The sequence below is a fragment of the Micropterus dolomieu genome, linkage group LG18 (assembly GCF_021292245.1).
Source record: "Micropterus dolomieu isolate WLL.071019.BEF.003 ecotype Adirondacks linkage group LG18, ASM2129224v1, whole genome shotgun sequence".
In the NCBI taxonomy this organism is placed as follows: Eukaryota; Metazoa; Chordata; class Actinopteri; order Centrarchiformes; family Centrarchidae; genus Micropterus; species Micropterus dolomieu.
Window position 1 is genome coordinate 7,821,754 of NC_060167.1, and position 12,868 is coordinate 7,834,621.

Consider the following 12,868-nt stretch of genomic DNA (forward strand, 5'->3'; position numbering starts at 1 on the left):
CACTAAATAATGCACTTCCAATAGATAAAAATGAGTATCCCAGAGGGGCTGTGTGCCACGCTTGCTGCTAACATTTGCTCAGATTGTTTCTCTGATGACTGAAGATCCAGACCTTTTTACCGGGAGCCGAATTATCTGCAGAAATCTCCTCCTCTCCAACACAAATGGAGCAGCTGATTAAAACCAGTAGAAACACTAAATAAAGCAGTTAAATCAGCGTTTCCCCAATGGTGTTTGGCAGACAACATATGCTGTGAATCATCTGCTAAGCTTGTTTCTCTGATAAGATCTAGACATCCCACGACTAAAATCCATCATCAGTTAAATTATAGCCAAAAACAACCAAGATCTAAAAACTGTAACTTAAACAAAAAGTCAATTTATGACAGCTTCTGGGTTTCAACCACAACGCTTAGGCATGCACAAAGGAGACATGAGGCCATTGAGAGGCATTCAAATGAAACGCTTGTTACCTCAATTAAAAGTACACAAATCTCTGGTTTTCAAATTCTCAACATCCCAGCCGTGAGTCCCTGAGTTAAAGCCCTCAGAGCCCAGGACAATGTGATAGTAATCAAACCTCTCTGGGTTTTCAGGAAGCTTCTGTTTCTGTCCACATGCCACACTGGTCAGATCTCCAGACAGGATGAGTTCTGGATGAGCAGTGTTTGGGTCCATGATCACAGGAGTGTAGGAGACCACCTTCTTCATCTTGTTCCAGATGTTGAAGGTCAGGTTGCCCAGGTGTTTGGCCTCGTCTATCAGAGCTCCTGAGACCAGCTCTGGATCCTCCAGCAGGGGGCGCTGCTGGACTCTTTCCACTGCAGCCTTATAGTTCTGCAGGAATGAGACGTCTTCAGCTCTCAGCTCCTCCTCTGATTGTGTCTGAAAGAGCTGCTATATCTCTGCTCAAAGCTTCAATCTTGACCTTCATCACCTGACTCTTCTGCTCCTCTTCCTCCCTCACAGCAGAGATCCTGGCATATGGCAGATGAATAAAATCAAGCGTTTATTGAATATTTATTGAACACTTGTTATATTGTTATTGAAAAAACTATCACCATAATTATTGTTATTGTTTTATTGTCCAGCCCTAACCTAATGTTGCCGTTGTTGTCCTGTTTTAAGTTTGATGTTGCTATTTGACCCTGTCTTGGCTAGGCCTCACTTGTAAAAGAAATTTTAATCTCCTACTTGAATAAACGTTACATGCTACCAGTCAAAAGTTTGGAAATGTTTAAAAATAGCCTTGTTTTTGAATGTAATGCACATTTTTTGTCCATTATATTAAATTACATATTACAAATTGATCAGAAATACAGTGTAGACATTTTCAATGTTGTAAATGACTGTTGTTGCTGCAAACTTGTATTGATTTGTAATGGAATATCTACAGAGGCCTATAATCAGCAACCATCAGCCCTTTGTTCCAGTGGCACGCTCTGTTTGCTAATCCGAGTTTATAATTTCAAAAGGCTAATTGTTCATTAGAAAACCATTTCGCAATCATGGTAACACAGCTAAAAACTGTTGTGCTGATTAAAGAAACAACAAAACCAGCCTTTTTTTAGACTACTTCAGTATCTGGAGTATCAACAATTGTGGGTTCCATTGCAGCCTCAAAAGGGCCAGAAACAAATAACTTTCTTTTGAAACTCGTTAGTCTGTTCTTGTTCTGAGAAATGAAGGCTATTCCATGTGGGAAATTGCCAAGAAACTGAAGATCTTGTACAATCCTGTGTACTACTCCCTTCACAGAACAGCGCAGGGTGGCTCTAACCAGACCAGAATGAGGAGTGCGAGGCCCCGGTGCACAACGGAGGGTCTAGTTTGAGAAACGCTCCTCACAGGTCCTCAACTGACACAGTCATTAAATAATACCCAGAAAACACCAGTCTCAACATTAACAGTGGAGAAGTGACTCCAGGACACTGGCCTTCTAGGCAGTTTTAAAGAAAAGGCAATAAAAAGAAGAGATTAGGGCTTAATGACATTTGTGTAGGCCTTTATATTATTTTGTTATGATGATGATATTGTTAACTAAAGTCAATATGCTTTTTTTTTAGGATTCCTCTGAACTGGATTTACTAAATTTATATTTATGGTTTTAAAGCTCAGCTAATCATTGTAATAGCAGTCCAAATATATTCATATTGACCATTTTTAATGATTCATGTAATCCCTGGACTCAGTCATGTAGGAATGTGTATAATGTAACAGAGAAAGCATCTCTGCTGTGCTATTCAGACTTCAGGGACAACTTGTCTCTGTTAGAACATATGCTTGACCCTGAAGCTGGATAAATAACAGGCTCTCTCAGCTGCATTCATTCTAACACACAAGTAGGCTGCATGAAGTAGGTGTGTTGCTGTGAGAAAAGATAATAAACCCGAGAAAGAGACGTGCTAGCCTCAAAGTGTTTATTTAAACAAGAACTGCCATCACATCATACAAGGATTTGTTTTGGATCATGTCACAAGCATAAAATAGGTGCCCTGTTGTTTCTACATTTGTGTAGGTGTAGCGGATAATTAAGTACACAATTTAAGAAAAATATTTAGCGTAACGTAAATTCACATTATGAATGCAAAGAGGGCTTTAGGGACGTTAATAGGGAGGGGTTGAGGTCCCTGAAAGTGAAGAACAGCGTTGAGTCTACGCCATAGACTTGACGCAGAAGTATAAATCGCCAGGATCAGAAAAGTTTCTTAAAGCTCTTATGAATAACAGTAAAATACATTCATGGTAGACCCAAGGTCTTTGAAGAACACTAACACAGGTCTTTGTTAGTTAACAACACTTGGACATGGAAAAACACCGGTGTAGAAGTTAATGTTTCATGTCACTTTTTCAACTTTCATCGCGTCATCATTATCAACACCAGTACCACCAAATAAACTCCCTGCCTTACTTACCATAGGGACCACTGGTAATATCCACAGTGGGAATTCATTCCCAGACGTAACAGCTGGAAACAGCTTCTCAGTGAAAGTGTGTGTGAAGGTGTGTATGTGTGTGTTAGTATCAAGAACTCTGATCCTCTGGAGCTTCTTCTTCACTGAGAGATCAGTGGGGGATTTGAGTGGGGAGTGTGTATATTTACCTTTCCAAAACACTAGTGTCCATAATCCAGTATTTGTCTCCTTTCCTTTGGAAAGACTCTGCTGCCACACCTACTAACCAGTATGTACTCTCCCCAACCTTCATGTCCCAGCTGTGAGTCCCTGAGTTAAAGCCCTCAGAGCCCTGGACAATGGGACAGTCAAAGCTCTCTAGGTTTTCAGGAAGCTTCTGTTTCGATCTGAGTATCACGCTGGTCAGATCTCCAGACAGGATGAGTTCTGGATGAGCAGTGTTTTGATCCAGAATTACAGGAGTGTAGGAGACCATCTCCTTCATCTTGAAGGTCAGGTTGCCCAGGTGTTTGGCAAAGTCTATCAGAGCTCCTGAGGGCAGCCAAGTCTTATCCAGCAGGGGGCGCTGCTGGACTCTTACCACTGCTGCCTTGTAGTTCTGCAGGAATGAGACGTCTTCAGCTCTCAGCTCCTCCTCTGTGGCTCTGATTGTGTCTGAAAGAGCTGCTATCTCTCTGCTCAGAGCCTCAGTCTTCATCATCTGACTCTTCTGCTCCTCTTCCTCCCTCACAGCAGTGATCCTGGCCTCCTCTTCCTCTTGTAGAAACTGGTGAAGCTTCTCAAACTGCTCCTTAATCTGCCTCTCTGTGTTTCGGACCTGGACCTTGATGTGTTCTGCTGTTCGATCACAGTTTCCTTTAACTTGTTCAAAGAGCTTCAGTTTCTCCTGTAAGGGTTTCAGGGATTTCTGTGGTTGTTGTGTGTTTTTGAATCTCTACAGATGACACACACTGGCTGCTGATGGTCCAGACAGAAGAGTTTGAGTTTCTCAGAATGCAGACTGCAGAGATCACCAGACTCTCCCTCACCTCTCTGATCTCTCTCCAGTAAGAAGGTCTCACACAGGTTCTTTAACACCAAGTTACGAGGCGGGTTTTCACTCTGAGATTCAGTCTTACAAACAGGACACTCACGTGTGTGTTTTGTTCTCCACCAGTCTTTACAGAAGCTGTGGCTGCATGACAGAACAACAGGGTCTCTAAAAACGTCCTGACAAACAGGACAGGAAAGATCCTCCTCTAATGATACCATTTTGTCTCGTCGACGCTGAAAACGCGCCAAAAACAAAAAGTTAGCCACTTCACTTACTTCTCTATAAAGTTATTTTCATTTGAGTTGTCCCAGATGACCTCATGAGATTCAGTACCTTTTTACATTTTGTTTCAACCTGTTTAACATGATTCCTCCATACACATTTCTCATCAAACCACAATCCTAGATACTTTCACTCTTTCATATTTTGTCCACACAATGTAAGCTGTGTGTTATTAATATTTCTCTTTCTGGTAAAGAGCATATAGCATGACTTTACGACTGACATCTTAAATCCCCAATCATATGACCATCTTTTAACTTTTAATATAGCGCTCTGTATGCTATTAGTCACATGTCAAATGCTTTTCCCTCTTTTCCATATAGCCCCATCATCTGCATAAAGTGATGACCCAATATCTCTATCAACATTTACAAAACTGTCATTTATCATGATGTTAAACAAAATAGGGATTATAGCGCTCCCTTGAGGAATACCATTTTCAATTTCAAAATCCTCCGACACAGCATCTCCAACTTTAACACGGAAGGTTTGGTTAGACAGGAAGTCTAAAACCCAGTTGTATAGTCTTCCGCCAATTCCTATTTTATGCATTTTTATCAGTAGCCCTTCTCTCCACATTGAATCATAAGCTTTCTCAATACCAAAATATACTGTAGCCATGAACTCTTTCACACTAACCGCCTTTTCTGCCTCATTGCTAACTTTAACTAAAGCGTCTACCACTTTATCCACTAAATCCACTTTGGCATTTGTTTAGCAGTCCTCTTTGCTCTAAATAATATGACAATCTACAGACAATTATCTTTTCCATCCATTTACACAAGTGCAATGTTAAGGCTATAGGTCTGTAGTTTCCTGCATTAGTTGTATTTTTACCAGGTTTACCAAAAGGTAGTATCAGAGCACTTTTCCAACCATCAGGCATTACACTGCCTCTCCATATCTTATTAAACAGTTTTAGTATAATTTCCAAGACTTCTTTTGGTAATTTTCTAAACATAGCATAGCATAGTTGATCTTGTCCTGGAGCTGTATATCCACTTCCCTCTAGGACCCTTTTTAACTCTCGTAATGAAAAGTCCATGTCAAGTGCCGATTCATCACTATCTTTTTTTCTTAGTTACGTCACTATTTGTTCTGAAAATATCCTTTTTCCGTTGTTTATGTATTTCATCTAAATGACTCCCACTATGTACACTTGCAAACGTCTTACCTAGTAGCTCAGCTTTCTCCTTCTCCATCTATCAGCACTGGGATTTTAACTGATTTTCTTTTCCCACTCATCTTTTTGATCATTGCCCAAATGTCACCCAATTTAACTTCTCTACCAATGGAGGAGCAGAATTGCCTCCATACATTCTTCTTGGATGACTTAATTATTTTCTGTGCCATAGCCCTCTTTCTTTGATAGTCAATCAGATTGTCTTGGCTCAAATGCTTTCTTAAAATTCTTTTTTCATTCTTCATTTTTACATCTATCGTTCCACCATAGAACTATTTTCTTTTTCTCATTCACTGTGCCCTTAGGGATGCAGGTTGTTGCAGCATTAATTTAATCATGGAAGTCACTGCGCACCTATTTACATCACCCTCCATCGATATTCTTTCAGAATACTCAGTACAAAGTTCTCTGAATTTTTCCCAGTTAGCTTAATGAAAACACCATCTCTCTATTACATAATATATTGGAAAGTGATCACTCCCTATGTTGGTATCATTCTTTACATTCCATTCACAAAATTACTCATATTTACTGTGACTAAAGTAAGATCTATACAAGAAACTGAATGTCTTGTAACATTAACCCTGGTACCTCTTCCATCATTAAGGCAAGAAAGTGATCTCTCCTCGATTAGTTCTTCAACTACTTCTCCATTAGTGTCTGTATGGTCACTTCCCCACAGAGTATTGTGAGCATTAAAGTCTCCACACCATATTTCTCTTCTATCAACACTTTCTGATATCTCATGGAATGTTTGCATTGATAATTTCTTGCACGGTTTATAAAAATTGACTACTTTGATATTTCCTCTGGGACTGCACATTTCTACTACTACACATTCATACTCATTTGGAACAGTTACCCTTCTATATGCTAAAGTCTCCTTAATAAATGTTACACATCCTCCACCTTGTTTTCCAATTCTGTCACATCTAACCGAGTTGTAGCCTGGTAGGTCAAAATCCAAATGTGGTCTTAACCAAGTTTCTTGTATACACATAACATCAGGTCTAACTTCCAGATCAGTTACAACCTTCTTGAAATCTTGTCCATTTGCAATTAAACTTCTGGCATTCCAGTGGAGGATATGAAATACCATATTGAGGCTAATCACCTTAAGACACTCCATCATAATTAGTTGGGATCAACAACTTCTGTGATCCCCAGTAACTCTATGGCTGCCTCTACAATTGTCTTGATTCTATCACTTTTTTTCTTCTGCTGTATTGCCACATTTACAGTATTACAGATGAAAGCAACAAAGTTGGTTTTACCCACAATCAGCGTATCTTCATTAATATCCTTTATCCATGGATTTGTTTCTGTTTGCCTCTGACTTGGTGTTGGAGATGAAACCTCAATTACTCGTCTCTTCTCAGACTCTTGGGCTCTATTTACTACTTTCACTTTCCTTGCTGCATCAGCATAAGATAGATTAGTTACTTTATATTTCTGTACCTCTCTAGCTTGCCTTTGAACAGGGCATCCTCCAAAAGCAGCGCTATGCTCACCGCCGCAATTACAACATTTCACTTTTGTATCCTGACCACATTTTCCATATTCATGTTCACCTCCACATCTAGCACATCTTTGTTTTCCTTTACATTGTCCAGCAGTGTGTCCCATTCTTTGACACGTGAAACATCTAAGTGGTGCTGGGATAAACTCTCTTACATCATAACTCAGATTTCCCATTCTTACTCTCTTTGGCATAACTTTTTCAAACTACAGGACTACTGACAGGCTATCAGTTTTCACCCCTTTTCTTTGCATTTGCAGTCTTGTGGCTTTCACCACTTTCCCTCCTTTCACTTCCTGAATTATCTCCTCCATTGTCATTGCCAAAGGAACATCATAAATAATACCTCTAAGCTTTGCTGCATTCCCGAGGATATGAGCACTGATCCTTTCCCCATCAAGTGTTTCTGCGCAGAGAAACCTCTCTCTTTGCAGTTGGTCTGTAGCAAAGATCAGCAGCCTCCTATTACTCAAATATTTGGCCTTACCCATTTCTTTCTCAATTGCTTTTGTTAGTTTTAGTGGGTGAAAATGCCCCCCTTCTTTTTTGAATGTTATCATCACTTTCCATTCAGTTTGTTCATCCTCCTTTCTCACATTTATTTCACTTTTTTGGACATGTGGCTCACCTCCACATCATAGGTTGAACTTTCCTGTTATTATTTAAATCCTGCCATGGCATACTATCACTATCTCCATCCGTACTTTTACCCATGATAATTACATTCACGGCACAGTTGTTGCTTAATTCGCCAAATACCAACGCTCGTTCTCAGCAGCACGCTCAAACACAATTCCGACCTTCTCCGCTCACTTCCGCCTTCCGCCAACTCCAAACTTGCTGCTCCCTCACTTCTTCCCTGTCACTTCCTTCTCCTGGTTTGTGCCAAAAGAACAGCACCGGAGTGTTTCACATCAGGGCTTTACATACACTGAACAAAATTGAAAACGTAACATTTTTGTTTTTATGCCCGTTCCTCAGAGCTGAACTCAAAGATCTAAGACTTTCTCTATGTGCACAAAAAGCCTATTTATCTCAAATGTGGTTCACAAATCTGTGTTGGTGAGCACTTCTCCTCGATAATCCATCCACCTCACAGGTGTGGCATATCAAGATGCAGGTGTGCTTTAGGCTGGCCACAATAAAAGGCCACTCGATAATGTGCAGTTCCCTCACACAACACAATGCCACAGATGTCGCAAGTTTTTAGGGAGCGTGTAGATGTGACATGTTTTATCTCTACTAAGAAATTGCAACATTTTGCATCCTTTTTGGAGGCTTGAGTACTCACTTTGTTTTTTCTTTTTTTTATAGCTTCTGTCACACTTTACAAGTTTGTGTCGCAGCCAGTGCAATAAAAAGCAGCTTATTGGGACAAGCAAACATTACACTAGTAATAGCACATCATCAAGGCCTGTACACAACAAAGCATCTGTTTCCAGTGAGGATGAAATATCAGAACTGTTGTAGCCTTCATCTTCATACTGTTAAAGAATGCTGTACATTTACGAGTAAGTGTAATTTTTAAAGAGTCTTCAATTTTTGGTAAAGGTTTAAACCTTGTTTAATATTGCAGTTGCTCTAAATAACTGAAAGTGTCTATGGCCAACAGCCAATATGACAAATCAGGTAAGATTTGGAACCTGCGACAATGACATGGAAAGTTTCAGCTATTATCCATGTGTTGTACTGCATGTCGACTTGCCTTTACCACTACGTTATATTTAAAAGGGTGGACATAACACCTCACAACAGTAAATCCACCAGCACAAACCGCCTTAAAAAACAAAATCACAATTGATTTGAATCAAGTGTGCCACCAACTTTAAAATGGAGGATGCTTATTTTGAATTTATATGAAAGAAGAGTATAAAATGGGTCCATTTTTATGGAGGTCATAAATATGGTCAACCTTTCAACAGCTTTGCAAGTCCCATTTTTGTAGCACAAAACAAAAAAAATGAAGTTTTTACAATACACTTCCCACTACTGGACATTGTCATCCTTTAACACGCTTAAGCATATTGTACGTACAAAGAACAGTGGGCAGAAAAATAGAATAAAGTGGTCTAATCAAAGCTCCACCTCTCAAGTGACTCCTCTGAACAGGAAAGAGGAAGCATAGTTTCCCCATTTTTAAAAAAAATAAGACATACAGACAATTGGATTCACCATAACAAATTAACGTCTGAGAGGACAGCTACAGAAAGGAACACAGGAAAACTGCATCATCAACCTGCTGCAACTCACACTGAATGCAAGTTTTTTAAAAACCAAAACACACGGGTCAAAGTGAAAATAACTTTTATTGGGCTTTCTGAAGGCAGGGGAGAAACCATAAATGATTTACTTTTGTGTATCTACATGGTGTGTTTTCAGCATCACCCAGAAAATGGCTTCCAGATCAGAGGAGGAGCTCAGCTGTCCTGTCTGCCATGACATTTTTAGAGATCCTGTCGTTCTGTCATGTAGCCACAGCTTCTGTGGAGACTGTTTGCAGAAGTGGTGGAGAGCAAACCGAAAACAGGAGTGTCCAATTTGTGATAGAAGATCGTCAAAGAGTCAACCACCTATTAGTTTGGTGAGGCCTTCTTACTTAAGGAGCAGAAGAGTCAGGTGATGAAGGAGCACATTGAGGCTCTGAGCAGAGAGATAGCAGCTCTTTCAGACACAATCAGAGCCACAGAGGAGGAGCGGAGAGCTGAAGACGTCTCATTCCTGCAGAACTATAAGGCTGCAGTGGAAAGAGTCCAGCAGCGCCCCCTGCTGGAGGATCCAGAGCTGGTCTCAGGAGCTCTGATAGACGAGGCCAAACACCTGGGCAACCTGACCGTCAACATCTGGAACAAGATGAAGGAGATGGTCTCCTACACTCCTGTGATCATGGACCCAAACACTGCCAACCCAGAACTCATCCTGTCTGGAGATCTGACCAGGGTGAGACTTGGACAGAAACTTCCTGAAAACCCAGAGGGGTTTGATTACTATCACATTGTCCTGGGCTCTGAGGGCTTTAACTCAGGGACTCACAGCTGGGATGTTGAGGTAGGAGACAGTACACACTGGGTCCTGGGTGTTGCAGAGTCTGTAGAGAGGAAGGGGGACATCCGCTTACAGTCTGGATTATGGGGATGCATAAAGATGAATACACAACATGCTAACCACCAGGTCCAGACACAGTTCCCTTAGTAAAGAAACTCCAGATGATCAGAGTTCATCTGGACTTGAACAAAGGAAAGTTGTCATTCTTTGATCCTGATACCAACACATGCCCCTTCACTGAGAAGCGGTTTCCTGTTACCACTGGGAATGAACTCCCACTGAAGATACTGCCAGTGATCTCTGATAATAATGGCAGCGACATTCATGATTATGTTTTGATGATTTCCCATATTGGTTGGTCAATTCCCCACCAATTACCTTTAAAAAAAAAAAAAAAAGGCTTTATCAATGCTGCCAAAGCATTGAAATATAATGGATGCTACAGTTTATCTGGGCATTTGTAAAGATAATACTAAGGCAGAGGAGTCCAGAATAATTGTTTTGTATTGAGTAGGTGCCATAGCAACACACAAACAAACTTCGAAATGAAACTTACCCATGCTGTATTGCAGATAAGGTCTGTCAAGGCTCCACCTCTCACCCAACTCATAAGACACAAGGGAAAAAAAAAAAAATGTTTCCCCAAAGGAAAGATCCTCAAACAGACAATAAAATCACACCAAAACCCACAACTTCCAAGGAGAGGACAGCCACAGTAGGGAAAATGTGAGCTTTGCAACCTCAACCTGCTACAACTCCAAACACTGTATGTGAGTTTTTTTTTTTTTTTTTTTTTTAAAAACACTATTCAAGGTGAAGTAACCATTATTGAATGTAAACAGGGGGGCTTAACCAATTTACTTTATGCCATGACATAGACCCTATTGTTCTGTTAGGTAGCAACAGCTTCTGTAAAGATGGTGGAAAGTGTAACAAATACCGGAGTTTACAATTTGTAAGAGAAGATCATCAAAGGGTCAAGCACAGTTTGGTGAATTAGAACCGGCCTTCTTTCTTCACTCGAGTCTGAGGCTCTCTACACTCAAAGCTCAAACTCTTCTGTCTGGACCATCAGCAGTCAGTATGTCTGGTCTGTCAAGTCTCAAAAACACACAACCACAGATTCAGACACATTACTGTCAGGATTGTGTTATGTCCTCAAACAGGTAACTGATTTTAAATCCAAATGCAGGATATGTAACTTAGCAAGTTAACTTCTAATTAACTTTTTAACAACCCCAAGTGTACACACTTACAGTGGCAGTTCAAAAGGAAAAGCAGGCCAAATGACAATTAAGGACTCCCCAAAGCCCAAGATAATCCAAATGTTGAACAAATGCAAGTAAAGAAACAAAAATGACAACACAGATATACACAGACAAACAAGCAGGGTGGGAGCACAAACAGGTGATACAAATCAGCGCAATCACGGGCAGAACAAGGGCAGGCAGGCTGATGGACAGAGGATACAAATCACAAACAAGACAGGGAACAGACAGAAAACAGGATCAAGGACAATGAACACAGTAGACAGACCAAAATCAAATAAACAACAACACAGGGAGAGATATTAAACTAAACGCCCCAAACAAGGATCAAGAACGTTAAAATAACAAAGCAGACAGAACTGTGACAATTGGTGAAGCTGCACAGGATCACAGAGAGGAGCTCCCTGAAACCCTTACAGGAGAAACTGAAGCTCTTTGAACACGTTAAAGGAAACTGTGATCGAACAGCGGAACACATCAAGGTCCAGGCCCGACACACAGAGAGGAAAAGAGTTCATCTGGACTTGAACAAAGGAAAGTTGTCAAACTGCTAATCCACATCTCATCCTGTCTAAAGAGCTGTGCTACTTTTTAGGCTACTTCTACTCCACTACTTTTCTTAGTGAAATATTCTACTTTTATTTGACTACATTTATCTCACAGCTGCAGTTACTAGTTACTTTTCAAATTAAGATTTTACATGGAAAAGCACACAAAATACAATCAGTTAAAGATTAAACCAGTGGCTGGTCTAGTTTTACTCCATTGTCATGTCTCAGATGTCGTGGATGGAACTTTTCTCCTCTAAGTGTTCAGTTGTTTCATTTTATAGGAATGTATGGATCAGAAACTTGTTTTTTCTCTCCCCTCAGATTTATTTTGTGACCCCTTTGGAGGGGCCTGAGCCCTAGGTTGGGAGCCACTGAACTAAACTACTTAACTTTACTGTATTAGGTAGTTTAAACTTGTTCCACTGAGCACTAAAACTGCATTGATTCATCAGTATTAATAATTTAACAAGTTTAAATGTTAAAACATATAATTTCTAATCTTTAAGTGCCATATTGTGTCTAAACATATTGAAATCAGGTGGGGGGTTTTTTACAACAAAATGTTAAGTTGATTTTTGCCGTGTCATTGCGCTACTGCTGACTAATGCTTCCATGCTATTAGCTGGGAACGCTAGGCCCACCATCTTGCATCTGCCTTGGGACACCTGTCTGTCACATGAATTAAACAACAAACATTTAAATTAGTAATAAAACAACTCCTTACTGATATGAATTCCTTATTGTGTGTTTGTCTCTGTACTTTATGGTTTTGCCTACATTTGAACATTTCTGTGGTTAAAATCTGGTAACATTTGTGCTGGCCGTTTGAACTGTGAAAGAAATAGTTTATTCAAAAACTAGTTTTACATGGAGTGGAGGGCGGAAATATGGTAAAAATACAATAAAAGATAAAGTTGTGCTGCCTCACTGGTCTCCCCCTAAAGCACATGTTGAACATGAATGTGCTAACTTGCCTTAAATGTCTAAAGAAGCAAGATTTGAACCTGTTAAGTCTTGCATTATAACATGCAGGAGAAATGACATACAGCAAAGTCCAAAAAGAGAGTAAAAAACA

At 40.1% G+C, this 12,868-nt stretch overlaps 1 long non-coding RNA gene and 1 pseudogene across 1 annotated transcript; both read right to left on the reverse strand.

The window, feature by feature from the left end:
- Window positions 1–474: 474 nt before the first annotated feature.
- On the reverse strand, window positions 475–4,166 carry LOC123957042 (annotated as a pseudogene).
- Window positions 4,167–10,701: 6,535 nt separating this feature from the next.
- LOC123986909 lies at window positions 10,702–11,610 on the reverse strand. Its single transcript, XR_006829014.1, has 2 exons — window positions 11,231–11,610; window positions 10,702–11,066 (listed from the first exon to the last, which is right to left on the reverse strand). It is a non-coding gene; the product is annotated as an uncharacterized LOC123986909 (long non-coding RNA).
- Between the last annotated feature and the right edge of the window lie 1,258 nt (window positions 11,611–12,868).